Raw genomic sequence first — 22253 nt, forward strand, 5'->3', positions numbered from 1 at the left:
TGCACCTCAAACCAGCCATACAGTCAAGATCAGGTCTCCTGTAACGAAGACTCTCAGCCCAGGTTTCTTCATGCCTTCTGGTAGTCTGATACTTTAAGATCTTGGCCATGTGATCTGCTCCCTACCATGTCAGATTACATGCTGTGAAGTTTACTGTCTTAAGAGTGATGATAGAGTTCTTTACACCTTGACAAATAACTTTGTTAACATAGTTAAGTCTCTCTCTCTCTCAGAACTAGCCCATTTAGCTCCAGGTTCCTTAGTGCGCCCGACGCACTTACACAGCATTTAAGAGCTTTACACAACTAGAAGGTCACATCTGTATTTCTTATCGCAGGAACACGACTTCTGTAAACTTTATTTCTGTCACAACCTGTCTCACCAAGGCATGGCTGGAAGAAGCTCTGGATACAGATCAGGGGCAGAGGGTGCTCAGGAGTGGCGCCCAGTCCACCCCGCGGAGGTGGTCGGCATTGAAGTCCAGCAGGCCCTCCCACAGGGAGGCACGCAAGGTGGGCAGAGGCACCAAGTCCTGCAGCGTGCAGAGGTCCTCACAGCACGGGAAGAAGTCGGCCTCGCTGTCGTAGCACAGCTTCACCAAGTGATCATGGCCTGAGCACAGCCTCGGGGATGCTGGCTGTGGACATGATGCCCACACCCGCCTGGGGGCCCCGGCTCGCCTCCCGGCCCCTCGGGTGCCCACCGCCTGGTGACTGCGGCCTCGAAGCGTGTGCAGGACCCTCGATGCAGCCAGAAGACGCAGGGCCATGGGCCCCAGCTAGGCCCGGCCCTCGATGCCGCGCTCCTGCGCCGGCTCCCATGGGACATCCCTGGCTATTGGCGCTGGCCTCATCGTACTCCGCGTCACAGGGATGTGGTTCAAACTGGCGGGTGGCCCCATGGGGACGGGGCTCAAGGACCCATGTGTTTGTATTTTTTACATTTTTTTCCTGTAAGTGATTTCTAATCTCATAGCCTTGTCATTGGAAAAGATGCTTGCTATGATTTCAATTTTGTTAAATTTACTGAGGCTTGATTTGTGACCCAAGATGTGATCTATCCTGGAGAATGTTCCATGAACACTTGAGAAGAAAGTGTATTCTGCCACTTTCAGGTGGAATGTCTTAGAAATATCAATTAAGTTTATTTGGTCTATTGTTTCATTTAAAGCTTGCATTTCATTATTTATTTTCTGTTTGGAAGATCTGCCCATTGGTGTAAGTGGAGTGTTAAAGTCCCCCTCTATTATTGTGTTACTGTTGATTTCTCCTTTTATGGCTGTTAGCATTTGCCTTATGTATTGAGGTGCTCCTGTGTTGGGTGCATATATATTTACAATTGTTATATATTCTTGGATTGATCCCTTGATCATTATGTAGTGTCCTTCCTTGTCTCTTGTAATAGTCTTTATTTTAAAGTCTATCTTGTCTGATATGAGTTTTGCTACTCCAGTTTTCTTTTGATTACGATTTGCATGGAATATCTTTTTCCATCCCCTCACTTTCAGTCTGTATGTGTTCCTAGGTCTGACGTGCTTCTCTTGTAGATAGCATATTTATGGGTCTTGTTTTTGTGTCCATTCAGCTAGTCTGTGTCTTTTGGTTGGAGCATTTAATCCATTTACACTTAATGTAATTATAGATATGTATGTTCCTATTACCATTTTCTTAATTGTTTTGGGTTTATTCTTGTAGGTCTTTTTGTTTTCTTGTGTTTTCTGCCCAAAGAAGTTCCTTTAACATTTGTTGTAAAGCTGGTTTGGTGGTGCTGAATTCTCTTAGCTTTTGCTTGTCTGTAAAGCTTTTGATTTCTCTGTCAATTCTGAATGAGACCCTCACTGGGTAGAGTAATCCTGGTTGTAGGTTTCTCCCTTTCATCACTTTAAGTATGTCCAGGCATTCCCTTCTGGCCTGCAAGGTTTCTGCTGAAAAATTAGTTGGTATCTTTATGGGGATTCCCTTGTAGTTTATTTGTTGCTTTTCCCTTGCTGCTTTTAATATTGTTTCTTTGTATTTAATTTTTGTTAGTGTGATATGTGTCTTGGTGTGTTTCTCCTTGGGTTTATCCTTTATGGAACTCTCTGTGCTTCCTGGACTTGACTGACTATTTCTTTTCCCATGTTAAGGAAGTTTTCAACTATAATCTCTTCAATTATTTTCTCAGGCCCTTTCCCTTTCTCTTCTTCTTCTGGGACACCTATAATTTGAATGTTGGTTTGATGTTGTCCCAGAAGTCTCTGAGTCTGTCCTCAATTCTTTTTATTCTTTTTTCTTTATTCTGTTCCTCGACAGTTAACTCCACCATTCTATCTTCTAGCTCACTTATTCGTTCTTCTGCCTCAGTTATTCTGCTCTTGATTCCTTCTTGTGTGTTTTTCATTTCAGTTTTTGTGTTGTTCATCACTGATTGTTCTTTAGTTCTTCTAGGTCCTTGTTAAACGTTTCTTGTATTTTCTCCATTCCTTTTCTTAGATCTTGGATCATCTTTATTATCATGACTGTGAATTCTTTTTCAGATAGCTTGCCTATTTCTTCTTCATTTATTTGGTCTTGTGGGATTTTACCTTGCTCCTATGTCTGCAGCATATTTCTCTGTTATTTCATTTTGTCTAACCTACTGTGTTTATGGATACCATCAGGAATGCACATGCCAATTAATATTCCCTGTACCCGGGAATTCTCTGGTATTCCAGCATCCAGGACTCTATGTTCCCACTCCAGAGGCCCAGGACTGACCCCTGATTGGGGAACCAAGATCCCACAAGCCACACAGTGTGAACTGATAAAATATAGAGAAAAGAAATTAAATAAAGACAAACAAAACAAAACAAGACAAAAACAAAAAACAAAACCAAACAAAAATAAACCAAAACAACAACAAAACCCAGACAAGCAAAGCTCAGGGCAAATAGCAAGAACAGTAGCAAACCAACAGCAGCAACAGCAACACAACACACACATCACACACACACACAGAGGAAAGAAAAGAAAACAAAAAACAAAGGAACAGACAACCAAATAAGAGAATTCTAATATGAGAACAATTGATAAGGATTATACTAACAAAAACAAAGAATGAAAAATAAAACAGAAGTTCAGGCAAGCAAACAACATCAACAACAACAAAGCAAATAAAACATAGACTATACACCTAAAAACAATTGAATAAAGAAAGAAAAAGGGAAAAAATATATAAAGTGAAGAACAAAACAAGACAAAAGCCACAGCAACAAAAAAGTAAAGGAAAAATATAAAAATAAAAACGTTATCTATATTAAGAAAATTACATAAGATAAGAGATAAAAATAAAAGTAAAGAATAAAAAATAAAAAATGATAAAACCAACAACACCAACAACTGAACAAAATGAAAAAAACCAACATAGAATATTAGTAATAAGAATATTTTCTTGGGGCCGCCTCCCCAGGAGGCCTTCCAATACCTCTACGTAGGTCTCTGGATCTGTTTTGGGCACTGTCAGGCCAGCTCAGACTCTGACCTGGCCTGATTCCCATGTGTATTTGCCCACAACATCCAGTGCTGTGAAGGCTACACTGGTCTCAGATGTTGAAACACTTGTTGTCCATTCAGGTATTCCACAAATGCAGGATTTACCCAGCCGATCTTGGGGATTTAATTCACAGCTTGTGCTGCTGCATAGAAAGATTTGTGTTTCTCTTCCTCGGTTGCACTGCCCCTCAGGTTCAGTTTTGTTTTTAACCACACCTCTGCCTGTGTGCTGCCCTCAGGCATCTGATCCTTGCCCAGGTGAATGGGAGCGAAAGCAGCGGCTTGGAGCACAATTGGGTACTTCCAGTAGCTGCAGCAGCAGGAGCTGGTGTATGGGAGCATTGTCGTCCCCTCCTCCCATGCACCTCTCAACAATGGCACCTCGCATTCCAGGCAGACCTGGCTTCCTCTAGGAGCATTCCCAGCCGTGCGTCCCCTCATTCCCATCCCTTCTATTGTTTCTGTGCAGCCAATTGCATTTCTCTCCCCAGTCTGTTCTTCCAACCCCACTCTTTAGCCCTCTGACCCTGCCAACTTTGGTGGACTCTCGTCCCAGGCAGGGGTGCCCAGGGCTGTTTCCCAAGTAGGTTTTGGGGTGGGTGGCGCTCAGGCCTCTGGAGCCTATGCAGGTGGAGGCAACCCCAGCCCAAGGGGTGGGCATGCCCGCTCAGGTGGGAGCCACTCCTAATGCCTGCAGAGGCCAAAGAAGACGGTGGGTAGGGAAGGGGGTTATGATTGTGGCTCCGCCCCTTGCACCCTGCTCGACAATGACACCTTGCTATGGTGTCTCAGGCTTTTTCCATAGAATTTCCCAGTTGTGGCACTCCTTACTCCTAACCCTTCAGGCTGTCTTTTCACAGCCAAGAGCTGTCCTTTCCCTGGGTCTGCACTCAGAACCCGTCTTTCCAGCACACAGCTCCCCTTCACAACAGGCGACTCACGATTCAGGCTAGAATGCACAGAGCTCTGGTATAGATCATGTGTGCAGTTCTTACGTTGTCTTGCCTTCCACAGACCGTCTGCTGCATTCTCCTTTGATCCCCTGAAGTTCCTTTTCTGTCCCAGCTGATTTCCCCTCCGTGAGGGAGTCTTTCTTAATGTGGGGATCTCTGCTCAGCTTCAGCTTCCTGCCAGGATTGCTGGTCTCTTTTTTGATTCTTCCTTTCTTTTTTTCTTTTTTCTTCTTTCTTTCATTCTTTTAGGTGTCTGAAGTCTACTGCTACTGTTCAGCAGGAGCTCTGTGGGAATTGTTCTGTTTGTAGATGTGTTTTTGATGAACTTCTGTGGAGCAACAAATTCCATGTCCTCCTATTCCGCCATCTTGACTCCTCCCCCCACTTCACCTTCTTGAGCTAATCCCCTATTGTAATGTTTAAAGAGTCCATAAATTACTCACATTTGAGACACAAAGTGTTGACCAGACTAATATATAGAGGTACAAAGTAGAACCACATCAACATGGGTATTAAAACAATCAGAATGATGAAGAGATAAAACTTGTTTAGGAAGATGTTGGAATAATTAGGGAGTGGTAGGTGTTTTTCATTCAAAAATAGTTTATTAAGGGCCCTCTGTGCTAGAAACTGTACTAGGGGATCATGGCCAAGAGGTAGGGAAGGAAGAAGGAAAAGCAGAAATAAGATATTAAGATGAGTAAGACCTCAGGTCCTTCAAGACCATTCAGTCTAATGGGAAAAGAGGGTTACAGTAGGTAATATTAATTAAACACTAGTGAGGTTCACATAGACTGCCTCATTCAAGGCTCACAACAACCCTAGGGGGTGGGCAATATTATTCCCCCATTTTATTGATGAGGACACAGAGGACCACATAGGATGAATGATGCTACTCAGCTAGGTGTCCTTAGGAAATCACACATGGGAGTCAGGGAAACCTTCCAAATGAGGTGTGATTTCATCTGTTGCCTAACTTTTAGAATACCAAACACTCCTGATTTTTCTTATTTTTCTTTGCTACATCCTCCTCTTCTCCCCAACCTATTAATTTTGAAATGTTACAAGGCTCACTCCTTTTTTATTATTTTTTAAGGATTTAAAAAAATTATTTAATTTAATTTATTTATTATTTTTCTTTTTTGGCTGCATTGGGTCTTAGCTGCAGCATGCAGGATCTTCGTTGAGGCATGCTGGATCTTTTGTTGTGGTGAGTGGGCTCTTCATTGTGGTGTGTGGGTTTTCTCTCTGTAGTTGTGGCACACAGGCTCCAGGGTGTGTGGGCTCTGGAGTTGTGATGCATGGGTTCCAGAGCGCATGGGCTCTGTAGTTTGCAGCATGTGGGCTCTAGTTGAGGTGCGTGAACTCAGTAGTTGTGGCATGAAGGCTTAGTTGCCCCGCAGCATGTGGGATCTTAGTTCCCTGAGCAGAGATCAAACCTGTGTCCCCTGTATTGTAAGGTGGATTCTTTACAACTGGACCACCAGTGAAGTCCCCAGGGCTCACTTCTTGAATCACTCTTTTCTTCTCTAACTAGAACAGTCATTTGTTTGGTGCTCTTATCCAGTCTCAGGCTTTAGATACCATCTATATTCCAGTGACTCCCAAATTTATAACTCCAGCCCAGAACTGTCTCTTGAACTCCAGATCCAAATATCCAACTGCCTACTTATGTTCTCTACTTGAATGTCAAATAGACATCTCAAATTTAGCATGTTCAAAATTGAACTCCTGATCATCCTCCCCACATCTGCTCTAACCACAGTTTCTATTATCCCAGTTATTCAAGCCCAAATATTGGATTCATTCTTAACACCTCTCTTTCTCTCCCACCCATGTCCAAATTCATAGTAAATCCAATTGGTTCTACCAACAAAATACATCCAGAAGCCCACCATTTTCCACCACCTGAACTGATATCACCTTGGTTTGACCCAACATCATCTCTCACTTGGATTATTGCAAAAAGCTCTTAACTGATTTTTCTGCTCCCACCCTTGCCCCTTTCCCCAAGCCTATTTTTCGCACAGCAACCAGATTGATAAAACATTAAATTATATCATATTAAAACATTAAATAACACATTATTTCTCTTCTCAAATTCCTGCAATGTTATTCAGAGTAAAACCCAAAATTATTATAATATTTTATAAGATAGTATCTAACTGGCTTCCCTTTCCTCTTAGCTGTCTAGCCTCCCTCCTTCTGTTCTGTCTCTGATTCATTCAGCTCTGGCAGTAGTGACCTTGCTGTTTCTCCCATGTGCCATGTCAACCACACTTCCATTTTAGGGCCTTTCTCTAATTCCTCCCTCTGCATGGAACACTATGTCCCCAGATATTCACTTGGCTAATTTCCTCAGCTACATCAGGTCTTTACTCAACTTGCACCTTTTCAATGAAGTCAACCATGATCACCCTATTTAATACTGCACCCTGACTACCTTTCCACTAGCACTCCTCATCTCTACTAGACTTTTTCTTTTTCCTTTCATAGCACTTATTGCCTTATAACATACAATATATATTTTACTCATTTAAATTTAATTTTTATTATGTATCTCCCCCTGCAAAATATAAGCCCCAAATTTGGACAAGGATCTTGTTCTGTCACATTCAGTGATTTATCCTAAGTGCCTAGAAAAGCACCTGGCATGTGGTAAGCATTCAGGAAATAATTGTTGCATAAAAAATTTTAGTTTGGTGTGATCCTTCCAGAAATTTTCTTATGAACTTATATACATATATACAGATCCAGAGAAATAATAATAATAATAGCAATTGTGTATGCTTTTATAGCTCATACATGAGTTTCAAGAAAATTCAGGTGTCACTTCCTACCAGCCTGGATTAAGTACCTGCTGTTAAAATTCCCCTCAATCGTAGCACTTAGTGCACTATTTAGTAATTGTCTAATTACTTGTCTGTCTCCCTCATTAGACTGTGAGCTCCTTGAGAATAGGAACCATGGTTTATTCATCTCTGTATCCCCAGGGGATGACATATCGGGCACTTAATATATGTTGAATGGATACATGTATGAATGAATAACTCTTTGTCTGCAAGAAGGGTAATTCTGCTTTCTCAGCACTGTAGTACTCTATTATAGAGTGTGTCTTACTCTTAGCAAGCTCAATATGTAAAATATATGAAAATTCAGCTTTACTTAAAAGATGTAACAATTGCTTCAAAAGTAGTTAATTTACAAAATTATTCACAAGAGAGTTTTTTTCTGAATGTCAAGTGTCTTTAGTGCAGAAGAACAGAAGTTTTGCCATAATAAGGCAAACGTATCCACTCTTCAGCTCATGATTGTTACTTGGCAGAGGCATGAATATTAGTGTGTCTGAAGGTAAGGTTATACCCCTGATGTGGTTCTCAAAATGTAAGAATTACAGGCCACCCCCACCCCAGCATTGAAGTTTCTCTTAATAACATGTTATGGAGAAGTGGAAGTTAACTAAAATTTACTGATTCCATTATGTGCTAGATACATTCCATATGTTAATCTTATTTAATCCTAAAAAAAAAAAAACTCTTGGAGGAAGATGCTGCTATTTCTATCTTATAGATGACAATGTTGAGCTCAGAGTGATATTTTATCTATGATCACACATAGAGCCAGGATAAATGTAAAATGTAGGCTTAATATTAAATGTCTTTGCCCTAGTCAATTACCATATTCGAGACTGACTATTCAAACAGTCTTGTCAAGCTGGACGTATGACCTAAAGTAGCATAGTGTTAATAGTCTTGTTCTAGACCATGGATTGGTCAGTAAGACAGGGGCATAAATATAGGCAGAGGATTTTCACAGGGGGAAAGTAAGTCAGACAGAGAAAGACAAATGCCATATGATCTCACTTATTATGTGGAATCTTTTAAAAATACCTGAACTCATAGATACAAAGAACATATGGTAGTTGCCAGAGGCAGGGGTCAGGGTGGTCAAAATGGGTAAATGTAGCCAAAAATACAAACTTTCTGTTATAAAATAAATAAGACCTGGGAATATAATGTACAGCATGGTGATAGGGACATAAATATAGGCAGAGGATTTTCCCAGGAAGTTATTGGTGAGAAACAGCCAATATGCTGGCAGAGTGGGAAAGAGAAGTTGTTAGGGTAAAGTTGTAACCAAAGAAGTAGAAGAGAGAGAGAAGAAAGTTAGCAGCTGCCTCAGATACAGCTGTTATGCTGATACTGAAAGAAGTTTGCTGCCAAGCGTTGTTTATGAATTGTGGCTTACAGTATCTCATTACTGTGTTCAATTTGAATGTTCTTAAACATTGAGGTAAAGGAGTTGTGGGGCACAGGCTGTGTCTCCTGTAATGCTAGATTTCTTTCTTCTTATTTTGAAAAAAATTTTTATTGTGCTAAAATATATATAAAACATAGAATTTGCCATTTTAAATGTATAACTCAGGGGCATTAATTATATTTAGAATGTTGTACAACAATTACCGCTATCTATTTCCAAAGCTTTTTCATCACCCCAAATAGAAACTCTGTATTCATTAGGCATAACTCTGTATTTTCCCTCTCCCCCCTGCCCCAGTAACCTCTAATCTACTTTATGTGTTTTGTGTCTGGTTTATTTCACTTAGCATAATGTTTTCAAGTTTCATCCATATTGTAGCACATATCAGAATGTCATTTTTTTCTACAGTTGAATTATATTCCATTGCACGTATATATCACATTTCATTTATCCATTCATCTATTGATGGACACTTGGGTTGTTTCCACCTTGTAGCTATTGTGAATAGTGCTGCAATGAACACTGGCATAAAAGTATCTGTTTAAGTTTCTATTTTCAATTCTTTTTGGGATACACCTAGAAGAGGAATTGCTAGGTCTTATGGTAATTCTATGTTAACCTTTTTGAGAAACTGCCAAATTGTTTTCCACAGTGGCTGCACCATTTTACATTCCCACCAGCAAGGTATGAGGGTTCCAATTTCTCTGCAACCTTGCCAACACTTGTTAGTTTCCTTTTTTAAAAAAATTGTAGATGTGAAGTGGTATGAATGGTATCTCACTGTGGTTTTCATTTGCATTTCCCTAATGACTAATGATGTTGGGCTTATTGGCCATTTGTATATCTTCTTTGGAGAAACATCTCTTCAAGTCGTTTGCATAAGTGACTTCAATTGATTGGGTTGTTCTTTTGTTGTTGAGTTGTAGGAGTTCTTTATTCTGGATATTAAACTTTATTGGATATGTGATTTGCAAATATTTTCTACCATTCTGTAAGTTGTCCTTTCACTTTTTTTTTGATAGCATTCTTTATGCACAAAAGTTTTAAAATTTTGATGAAGTCTGATTTATCTATTTTTTCTTTTGTTGCTCATACTGTTGGTGTTATATTTAAGAATCCATTGCCAAATCCAAGGTTATTAAGTTTACCCTTACATTTTCTTTAGTGAGTTTTCTGATATTGGCTCTTATATTTAGGTCATTGATCAATTTCTAGTTAATTTTTGTGTATGTGTGAAGTGGGGCCCAAATTCATTCTTTCATATGTGTAAATCAGTTGTCTCAGTACTATTTTTTGAAAGAACTTGTCTCCACTGAATGGACTTGTCAAAAATTAATTTGTCATAAAAGTATGGGTTTATTTCTGGACCCTCACTTTTAGTCCATTGGTCCACATTTCTATCCTTTGCCAGCACCATACTGTTTTTTTTTTCTTTAATGTTCATTCATGTTATATTTATTTATTTATGGCTGTGTTGGGTCTTCATTCTGTGTGAGGGCTTTCTCTAGTTGCGGCAAGAGGGGGCCACTCTTCATCGTGGTGCACGGGCCTCTCACTATCACGGCCTCTCTTGTTGCGGAGCACAGGCTCCAGATGCGCAGGCTCAGTAATTGTGGCTCATGGGCCCAACTGCTCTGTGGCATGTGGGATCTTCCCAGACCAGGGCTCGAACCCGTGTCCCCTGCATTGGCAGGCAGATTCTCAACCACTGTGCCACCAGGGAAGCCCCTGCCTACTTTTTAATCAGATTTTATTTTTTGCTATTGAGTTGTATAAATTCTTTATATGTTTTGGATGTTAACCCCTTATCAGATATATGAGTTGCAAATATTTTCTACCATTCTGTAGGTTGCTTTTTCATTTTGTTGATGGTTTCCTTTGCTGTGCAGAAATTTTTTAGTGTGATGAAGTTCCACTTGTCTAGTTTTGCTTTTGTTACCTTTGTGTTTGGTGTCAGATCCAGAAAATCATCACCAAGACTGATGTCAAGGAGTTTATCACCTATCTTTTCTTCTAGGAGTTTTATGGTTTCAGGTCTTGCATTCAAGTGTTTAACCCATTTTGAGTTAAATTTTTTGTAAAGTGTAAAATAGTGGTCCAGTTTCATTCTTTTGCATGTGACTGTCCTGTTTTCCCAACACCATTTATTGAAGAGACTATCCTTTCCCCATTGTATATTCTTGACTCCTTTGCTGTAAATTGTAATATATATGTAGGTTTATTTTCTGGGCTCTTTAGCCTGTTTCATTGATTTATGTGTCTGTTTTTAATGCCAGTACCATACTGTTTTGACTACTATAGCTTTGTAATATAGTTGAAATCAAGAAACATGAAGCCTCCAGCTTTGACCTTTCTCAAGATTATTTTGGCTATTTGGGGTCATTTGTGGTTCCATAAAAATATTAGGATTTTTTTTGTTCTAGTTCCGTGAAAAATGTCAGAATTTTGATGGGGAATGCATTGAATCTGTAGATTGCTTTAGGTAATGTGGACATTTTCACAATGCTATTTCTTCCAATCCATGAGCATGGAATATCTTTCCATGTATCTGTGTCTTCTTCAATTCTTTTAACAATGTCTTATATTTTTCAGTATAGAGATCTTTCACCTCCTTGGTTAAATTTATTCCTAGGTATTTTATTCTTTTTGTTGCAATTGTAAATAGGATTGTTTTCTTAATCTCTCTTTCTAATAGTTCATTAGTGTATAGAAACACAACAGATTTTTTTTATCCTTATAAAAGACTTCTACAGACAAGTTTATTGACCTAGATGGAACATTTTAGAAAAACATTTTCTAAATGTTTACTGTAATGTATATTTAAATTTCCAAATGATAGTTAACCCAGGATTTTACAACTAAGCCTAGAATTTTACAACAGATTTTTTTAAAGATTTTTTTTTGATGTGGACCATTTTTAAAGACTTTATTGAATTTGTTACAACATTGCTTCTGTTTTATGCTTTGGTTTTTTGGCCACAAGGCATGTGGGATCTTAGCTCCCCAACCAGGGATTGAACCTGCACCCCCTGCATTGGAAGGCGAAGTCTTAACTACTGGACCACCAAGAAAGTCCCCACAACAGGTTTTTGTATATTGAGTTTGTACCCTGCACCATTACTGTATTTGTTATTTCTGAAATTTTGGGGGAATCTTTAGGGTTTTCTATATATAGTATCATATCATCTGCAAATAGTGACAATTTGACTTCTTCCTTTCCAATTTGGATGACTTTTATTTATTTTTTCTTGCCTGATTGGAGTGGCTAGTACTTCCAATACTATGTTGAATAAGAATGGTGAGAGTGGGCATCCTTGTCTTGTTTCTGATCTTAGAGGGATAGCTTTCAGCTTTTTACCATTGAGTATGATGTTAGCTGTGGGTTTGTCATATATGGCCTTTGTTATGTTGAGGTACATTCCTTCTATATCTATTTTATTGATAGTTTTTTTTAATCATAAATGGGTTTTGAATCATTTCAAATGGTTTTTCTGCATCCATTGAGATGATTATATGAGTTTTATTCTTCATTTTATTAGTGTGGTGTATCACATTGATTGATTTGCAGATGTCGAACCACCCTCGCATCCTTGGAATAAATCCCACTTGATCGTGGTGTATGATCCTTTTAATGTATTGTTGTATTCAGTTTGCTAATATTTTGTTGAGGATTTTTGCATTTATGTTCACCAGATATATTGGCCTGTAATTTTCTTTTTTGTGTTGTCCTTGTCTGGTTCTGGTATCACAGTAATGTTGGTCTTATAAGATGAGTTTGGCAACATTCCCTCCTTTTCAATTTTTTGGAAGAGTTTGAGAAGGATAGGTTTTAAATCTTCTCTGAATATTTTGTAGAATTCACCTGTAAAGTTGTCTAATTCTGGAATTTAGTTCTTTGGGAAGTTACTGATTACTGTTTCAGTCTCCTTAGTAGTGATTGGTCTATTCAAGTTTTCTATTTCTTCATGATTCAGTCTTGGAAGATTATATGATTCTAAGAATTTATCCATTTCTTCTAGCTTGTCCAATTTGTCAGCAAATAACTTTTCTTAATATCCTTTTATTTCTGTGTTATCTGCTATAATTTATCCTCATTTGGTTCTGATTTTATTTATCTGAGGCTTCTCTCCTTTTTTCTTAGTGAGTCCAGCTACAGTTTGTCAATTTTGTTTATCTTTCAAAAAACCAGCTATTAGTTTCACTGGCTTTTCTATTGTCATTTTAGTCACTGTTTCATTTATTTCCACTGCAGTGGGGGGGAGGAGGTTGTGGGGAAGAAGCCAGGGTCTTGATCACCTCCACTGCATCCAGGTTTGTTGGATTCGTGGGTGCTGCCACTGCAGGGGTCGGGGGTGGGGTGGGCGCAAGAGTCATAGGCTCTGTTTTGGCTGGAGGGATTGGGGTCATGGGTCCTGCCACAGCTGCAGCTCAGTTACCTTTAGCTGCTGGTGCTGCTGCAGCTGACAGGTTGGAGTCATGTGTGCCACCTCCCCTGCTACTACTGAGTTCTCTGTGGCTTCAGGCTCAGCCAAGGCAGCTGGGGGACTGGAATAACAGACACTGCCCCTAACGTCTCCCTGGTTCTGCATCCTCTATGTGTTCCAGTCCACCCAACTTCAGACATACAGATATGTCAACTTCTCCAGTCTCCTGGTGTGTGGGTAGAGAAACTTTTGTTGAATTATGGATGTTTTTCTAATTGTAGATTGAAGGGGAGAGACGAAGAAAGCATGTCATGCTGCCATGATGCTGATGTCACTCCAGACCAAAGGTTTAAGATAAGTAAATAGGCCACTTTCACAGAAGGTGTGGGTGCTTTTCAGTTGCTGCCTCTGCTGTGGGCACTACGGTGGTTGGGTCTGCATGAACCCTTTAAGAATTGTTTCTCAGATCACTATAGCCTTGGGTGTCTTGTGGAGGTGAGCCCTGTTGTCTTTCAAAGTGAGATGTTTTGGGGCCTTGTTTCTTAGGTGCAGGTCTTAAACATTAGGATGCCAGATGTGGGTTTCAAACCCTTCTCTCCTCAAGGAGAAGTTTGGGGTTGTGAATTCCCTCTTGATTGTGGGTTGCCTTGATGGGAGTAAGGTTGATGGTGAGACTGTGTCTCAGCTTCTCCTACCCACTTTAATGTGGATTTTTTTCTTATTCACCTGTTGTGTAGGAGTTGTCCAGCTAGTTTTGAGGGTTTTTTTCAGAGGCAATTGTTCTGTATGTAGCTGTAGATTCAGTGTATCCATAGGAGGAGGTGAGTTTAGGATCCTCCTATGTTGCCATCTTGAACTAGAACCCTGAAATACTTTTTGAAGCTTTTCTTCCTGCTTTGTCACATGATAGTGTTTATGATAACTTTTGTGTTCTTAAATAACATCCTGATAAGAATTTTCTAGCTGAATACGTTAGGGGAAACTTTCTGGAAGTCAAAGATACTAGAATGAAAAAAAAAAGATACTAGAATGGATGTAAAGTTTATGGTAATTTGAAAAAGAACAAAGCTGGAGGCATAACCCTCCCAGACTTCAGACAAAACTACAAAGCTAGAGTAATCAAAACAGCATGGTACTGGCACAAAAACAGACATATGGATCAATGGAGCAGAATAGAGAACACAGAAATAAACCCATACACCTATGGTCAATTGATCTATGACAAAGGAGACAAGAATATACAATGGAGAAAGACAGTCTCTTCAAGTGGTGTTGGCAAAGATGGACAGCCACATGTAAATCAATGAAGTTAGAACACTCCTTCCCACCATACACAAAAATAAACACAAAATGGCTTAAAGACTTAAATATAAGGCATTACACCATAAAACTCCTAAAAGAGAACATAGGCAAAACATTCTCTGACATAAACAGTAGCAATGTTTTCTTAAGTCAGTCTCCCAAGGCAATAAATAAATAAATAAATAAAAGCAAAAATAAACAAATGGGACCTAATCAAACTTAAAAGCTTTTTCACAACAAAGGAAACCATAACAAAATGAAAAGACAGCCTACAGAATGGAAGAAAATATTTGCAAATGATGCAACTGATAAGGGCTTAATTTCCAAAATATACAAACAGCTCATATAGCTCAATATAAAAAAACAAACAACCCAATCAAAAAATGGGCATAAGACCTAAATAGACATGTCTCCAAAGAAGACATACAGATGGCCAACAGGCACATGAAAATATGCTCAACATCCCTAATTATTAGAGAAATGCAAATCAAAACTACTATGAGGTATCACCTCACACCAGTCAGAATGGCCACCATCAAAATGTGTACAAATAATAAATGCTGGAGAGGGCATGGAGAAAAGGGAACCCTTGTACATTGTTGGTGGGAATGCAAATTGGTGCAACCACTATGGAAAACAGTATGGAGGTTCCTTTAAAAACCAAAAATAGAGCTACCATATGATACAGCAATCCCACTCCTGAGCACATTTCTGGAGAAAACTATAATTTGAAAAGATACGTGCACCCCAATGGTCATTGCAGCACTATTTACAATAACCAGGACATGGAAGTAACCTAAGTGTCCATAAACAGATGAATGGATAAAGAAGATGTGGTATACATATAAAATGGAATATTGCTCAGCCATAAAAATGAATGAAATAATGCCATTTGTAGCACCATGGATGGACCTAGAGATTATCATACTAAGTAAAGTAAGTCAAACAGAGAAAGACAAATATCATACGATATCAATTATATATGGAATCTTAAAAATGATACAAATGAACATATTTACAGTACAGAAAGGCTCACAGACATAGAAAACAGACCTATGGTTACCAGTGCGGAAAGAGGGGAGAGGGATAAATTAGGAATTTGGGATTAAGAGATACTACTGCTATATATAAAATAGATAAACAACAAGGTTTTACTGTATAGCACAGGGAACTATATTAAATATCTTATAATAACCTATAATGGAAAAGAATCTGAAAAACAATACATATATATGTATATATAACTGAATCACTTTGCTGTCTACCAGAAACTAACACAACATTGTAAATCAACTATACTTTGATAAAAAGATTATGGTACTTCAAATATCAGCAGTAAACACACAAAAATGCAAATCTGCATGGCCGAATTCTGAGCAATGATGCAGAGATCATTTTTGCTGATAGTGCTTGAATACTAGAAAAGTCATTGATGGTCAATAAGACCACAGTATTCCAAATGAATTATTCTGAGATATTCCAACAGATGTCAAGAATTTCCTCATGATTTTCTGAATTATTTATTTGTAATTATACCAAACTTCTTAATTCTCATATAAAGCCTCATTTTCTTCTGAAAATATGTTCAATCCAGTCACAATTTCTTGCATGTTTCTTCATTTTTTAATGAGGTATAGTTGATGTACAATATTATACAAGTTTCAGGTGTACCACATAGTGATTCAATATTTTAATAGATTATAATCCATTTAAAGTTATTATAAAATATCACCTATATTTCCCATGTTGTACAATATATCCTTGTAGGTTATTTATTTTATACATCGTAGTTTGTACCTCTTATTCCCCTACCCCTATCTTGACCTTCTCCCTTCCTTCCCCCACTGGTAACTACTAGTTTGTTCTCTATATCTCTTTGTCTCTTGGAGCCTCTTGGTTTCCCACGTTTTTGAAGCAGTACCCAGTTGTTCTTAATAAATATGAAAGCCTAGTGTCAATGCATCACCCTACCAGTACTGGTGCTACCAAGGCCTTTTCTCCCCAGAAGTCTCTTGTGCAAGAAACAAAGACCTCCAAGGGACATAAAAAACTTTGTCTGGGCCAGCAGGCCTGGCCTTAGGCCTTTGAAGAAGGAGACTGGTGGCGATTTTCTTTTATTTCCAAGAGCCTCATTGAGTGAAAAAGTTCTTCTCCATCTCTGTTTCCAAGTGCTGCAGTGGACTATAACCTCTAAGAGACTCCTTTCCTCAGCAGTATATATTCCAGAAAATGTGCTTTCATTCTGCTTCCCCTTCTTACATCCAGCCAACCACATCCTCTCAGAAGTCCGTCACCTGATTTGATTTGTTTTCTCATAAGTATTCTATACCCTCTCCCCAACCAAGTAAATAAATCTTTTTAATCCCTGTGAGGTTACATCCTCCCTGCTCTCTAATGGGAATGACAGATTGGCTCTTGCAAACATTTAAAATGAAGGGTTCTGGTCAATTATCTGTTTTTCATTCCCAGGGAAACCCCAAATAGGAATGCTCTATGTATATGGTACCTTGCTAAGTCATACCAAGAACAGTTTATCAGTCACATCTGGAACAATGGGAACACAAGATAGAGTTTGTGCTCTTACTTTTTCTTTTTGTAACATCTTTATTGGAGTATAATTGCTTTAGAAAGGTGTGTTAGTTTCTGCTTTACAACAAAGTGAGGGATTAGAACCAAGAAGGCAGAGTAGAAGGACGTGCTCTCACTCCCTCTTGAAAGAACACCAGAATCACAGCTAGCTGCTGGACAATCATTGACAGGAAGACACTGGAACTCACCAAAAAAGACACCTCACATACAAAGACAAAGGAGAAGCCACAATGAGATGGTAGGAGGGGCACGATCACAGTAAAATCAAATCCCATGATTGCTGGGTGGGTGACTCACAGACTGGAGAACACTTATACCACAGAAATCCACCCACTGGAGTGAAGGTTCTGAGCCCCACGTCAGGCTTCCCAACCTGGGGGTCTGGCAACAGGAGGAGGAATTCCTAGAGAATCAGACTTTGAAGCCTACTGGGATTTGATGACAGAACTTCGACAGAACTGGGGGAAACAGAGACTCCACTCTTGGAGGGCACACACAAAGTAGTGTGTGCATCAGGACCCAGGGGAAGGAGCAGTGACCCCAGGGGAGACAGAACCAGACCTACCTGCTAGTATTGGAGGGTCTCCTACAGAGGCGGGGGGTGGCTGTGGATCACCGTGGGAACAAGGACATTGGCAGCAGAAGTTCTGGGAAGTACTCCTTGGCGTGAGCCCTCCCAGAATATGCCATTAACCCCACCAAAGAGCCCAGGTAGCCTCCAGTGTTGGGTTGCCTCAGGCCAAACAACCAACAGGTAGGGAACCCAGCCCCATCCATCAGCAGTCAAGAGGATTAAAGTTTTAATGAGCTCTGCCCACCAGAATAACAGTCAGCTCTACCCACCACCAGTCCCTCCCATCAGGAAGCTTGCACAAGGCTCTTAGATAGCCTCATCCACCAGAGGGCAGACAGCAAAAGCAAGAAGAACTACAATCCTGCAGCCTGTGGAACAAAAGCCACATTCACAGAAAGACAGACAAGATGAAAAGGCAGAGGGCTATGTACCAGATGAAGGAACAAGATAAAACCCCAGAAAAGGAACTAAATGAAGTGGAGATAGGCAACCTTCCAGAAAAAGAATTCAGAATAATGATAGTGAAGATGATCCAGGACCTCGGAAAAAGAATGGAGGCAAAGATCGAGAAGATGCAAGAAATGTTTAACAAAGACCTAGAAAAATTAAAGAACAAACAGAGATGAACAATACAATAACTGAAATGAAAACTACACTAGAAGGAACCAATAGCAGAATAACTGAGGCAGAAGAACGAATAAGTGACCTAGGAAGACAGAATGGTGGAATTCACTGCTGTGGAACAGACTAAAGAAAAAAAAATGAAAACAAATGAAGACAGCCTAAGAGACCGCTGGGACAACATTAAACACAACAACATTCACATTATAGGGGTCCCAGAAGGAGAAGAGAGAGAGAAAGGACCAGAGAAAATATTTGAAGAGATTACAATTGAAAACTTCCCTAACATGGGAAAAAAGTAGCCACCCAAGTCCAGGAAGTGCAGAGAGTCCCATACAGGATAAATCCAAGGAGAAACATGCCGAGACACATAGTAATCACATCGGCAAAAATAAAAGACAAAGAAAAATTATTGAAAGCAGCAAGGGAAAATCGACAAATAACATACAAGGGAACTCCCATAAGGTTAACAGCTGATTTCTCAGCAGAAACTCCACAGGCCAGAAGGAAGTGGCATGATATACTTAAAGTGATGAAAGGGAAGAACCTACAACCAAGATTACTCTACCTGGCAAGGATTTCATTCAGATTCGAAGGAGAAATCAAAAGCTTTACAGACAAGCAAAAGCTAAGAGAATTCAGCACCACCAGCAAACCAGCTCTACAACAAATACTAAAGGAATTTCTCTAAGTGGGAAACACAAGGGAAGAAAAGGACCTACAAAAACAAACCCAAAACAATTAAGAAAATGGTCATAGGAACATACATATTGATAATAACCTTAAACATGAATAGATTAAATGCTCCAACCAAAAGACACAGGCTTGCTAAATGGATACGAAAACAATTCCCATATATATGTTGTCTACAAGAGACCCACTTCAGACCTAGGGACAAATACAGACTGAAAGTGAGGGATGGAAAAATATATTCCATGCAAATGGAAATCAAAAGAAAGTTGGGGCTTCCCTGGTGGTGCAGCGGTTGCGAATCTGCCTGCCAATGCAGGGGACATGGGTTCATGCCCCGGTCCGGGAGGATCCCACATGCCGCAGAGCGGCTAGTCCCATGAACCACAACTACTGTGCCTGCGTGTCTGGAGCCTGTGCTCCGCAACAAGAGAGGCCGTGATAATGAAAGGCCCAGGCACCACGATGAAGAGTGGCCCCCGCTTGCCACGACTAGAGAAAGCCCTTGCACAGAAATGAAGACCCAACACAGCCAAAAATAAATAAATAAATAAATTAATTAAAAAAAAAGAAAGTTGGAGTAGCAATACTCATATGAGATAAAATAGACTTTAAAATAAAGAATGTTACAAGAGACAAGGAAGGACACTACATAATGATCAAGGGATCAATCCAAGAAGAAGATATAACAATTATAAACATATATGCTCCCAACATAGGAGCACGTCAATACATAAGGCAAGTGCTAACAGCTATAAAAGAGGAAATCCACAGGAACACAGTAATAGTAGGGGACTTTAACACCTCACTTACACCAATGGACAGATCATCCAAAATGAAAATAAACAAGGAAACAGAAGGTGTAAATGACACAATAGACAAGATAGATTTAATTGATATTTATAGGACATTCCATCCAAAAACAACAGACTGCAAGTTCTTCTCAAGTATGCATGGAACATTCTCCAGGATAGATCACATTTTGGGTCACAAATCAAGCCTCAGTAAATTTAAGAAAATTGAAATCATATCAAGCATCTTTTCTGACCACAACGCTATGAGATTAGAAATGGGGAGCTTAGAGAAAATCAAGGGCTATGAGATTGTCCATGACAACACTAGCTAATGAATTTAGAGTAGTTTCTGGGCTTCTGGAGCAGAAGTTGTGTCATTTATAACTACTGCTAGAGTCAGAGAAAAGTTTTGGAGTGCTTTTTCGAGTAGTATTATTTATGCTGTGGGAATTGTAAATTGCAGAGAATGCAAAAAGAAGAAATCAGTTACTGAGAGTTCTCCCAAGTAGCTTGTGCATACCTAATTTTAGAGGTTTTTGGGTTTTTTTCCCCCAGGAAAACATAGAGAGTTAGTAGTTTAAAACATCGCAAAGCCTCTATCAATTATTCTGAATACACAGGCTAAGTAAGTGGCAGATGAGAGTAAGAGAAATAGCCACATAATTAGTATTCTAGTTGGTTATAGGCTGTACTGGAAGCATAAGTACCACGTGGCTGAATAAGAGTGAACCATTTTTTGTACTTAGAGGTGGGCAAATTCCTTGAGTGGGGCGAAATATTTCCTGCAAATCAGCTGCAATGTCTCTGAATAAAACATATATTTATTGCCATTCCTGAGGGTTTACGCTTTGCTGATAAAGTTTTAATGACCTTCACAAAAGCATTTTTAAAAATTGAAGTATGTACCTTAAATGTAAATGGATTAAATGCTCCCACCAAAAGACATAGACTGGCTGAATGGATACAAAAACAAGACCCATATATATGCTGTCTACAAGAGACCCACTTCAGACCTAGAGACACATAGAGACTGAAAGTGAGGGGATGGAAAAACATATTCCATGCAAATGGAAATAGAAAGAAATCTGGAGTAGCAATTCTCATATCAGACAAAATAGACTTTAAAATAAAGACTATTACAAGAGACAAAGAAGGACACTATATAATGATCAAGGGATCGATCCAAGAGGAAGGTATAATAATTGTAAATATTTATGCACCCAACATAGGAGCACCTCAATACATAGGGCAAATACTAACAGCCATAAAAGGGGAAGTCGACAGCAACACAATCATAGTAGGGGACTTTAACACCCCACTTTCACCAATGGACAGATCATCCAAAATGAAAATAAATAAGGAAACACAAGCTTTAAATGATACATTAAACAAGATGGACTTAATTGATATTTATAGGACATTCCACCCAAAAACAACAGAATACACATTTTTCTCAAGTGCTCATGGAACATTCTCCAGCATAGATCATATCTTGGGTCACAAACCAAGCCTTGGTAAATTTAAGAAAATTGAAATCGTATCAAGTATCTTTTCTGACCACAACGCTATGAGACTAGATATCAATTACAGGAAAAGATCTGTAAAAAATACAAACACATGGAGGCTACACAATACACTACTTAATAACGAAGTGATCACTGAAGCAATCAAAGGGGAAATCAAAAAATACCTAGAAACAAATGACAATGGAGACACGACGGCCCAAAACCTATGGGATGCAGCAAAAGCAGTTCTAAGAGGGAAGTTTATAGCAATACAATCTTACTTTAAGAAAGAAGAAACATCTCAAATAAGCAACCTAACATTACACCTAAAGCAATTAGAGGAAGAAGAACAAAAAAGCACCAAAGTTAGCAGAAGGAAAGAAATCATAAAGATCAGAGCAGAAATAAATGAAAAAGAAATGAAGGAAACGATAGCAAAGATCAATAAAACTAAAAGCTGGTTCTTTGAGAAGATAAACAAAATTGATAAACCATTAACCAGACTCATCAAGAAAAAAAGGGAGAAGACTCAAATCAATAAAATTAGAAATGCAAAAGGAGAAGTAACAACTGACACTGCAGAAATACAAAGGATCATGAGAGATTACTACAAGCAACTATATGCCAGTAAAATGGACAACCTGGAGGAAATGGACAAGTTCTTAGAAATGCACAACCTTCCGAGACTGAACCAGGAAGAAACAGAAAATATGAACAGACCAATCACAAGTACTGAAATTGAAACTGTGATTAAAACTCTTCCAACACACAAAAGCCCAGGACCATATGGATTCACAGGCGAATTCTATCAAACATTTAGAGAAGAGCTAACACCTATACTTCTCAAACTTTTCCAAAATATAGCAGAGGGAGGAACACTCCCAAAATCATTCTACGAGGCCACCATCACCCTGATACCAAAACCAGACAAAGATGTCACAAAAAAAGAAAACTACAGGCCAATATCACTGATGAACATAGATGCAAAAATCCTCAACAAAATACTAGCAAACAGAGTCCAACAGCACATTA

General features: G+C 39.1%; 1 long non-coding RNA gene across 1 annotated transcript; it reads right to left on the reverse strand.

Annotated features, from left to right (window-relative positions):
- Positions 1-206: 206 nt before the first annotated feature.
- Positions 207-22128, reverse strand: LOC118889148. The gene is made up of 3 exons (XR_005018420.1): positions 22118-22128; positions 13284-13288; positions 207-377 (listed from the first exon to the last, which is right to left on the reverse strand). It is a non-coding gene; the product is annotated as an uncharacterized LOC118889148 (long non-coding RNA).
- Positions 22129-22253: the final 125 nt, after the last annotated feature.

This window comes from Balaenoptera musculus, chromosome X, assembly GCF_009873245.2.
Source record: "Balaenoptera musculus isolate JJ_BM4_2016_0621 chromosome X, mBalMus1.pri.v3, whole genome shotgun sequence".
NCBI classification, from domain to species: Eukaryota; Metazoa; Chordata; class Mammalia; order Artiodactyla; family Balaenopteridae; genus Balaenoptera; species Balaenoptera musculus.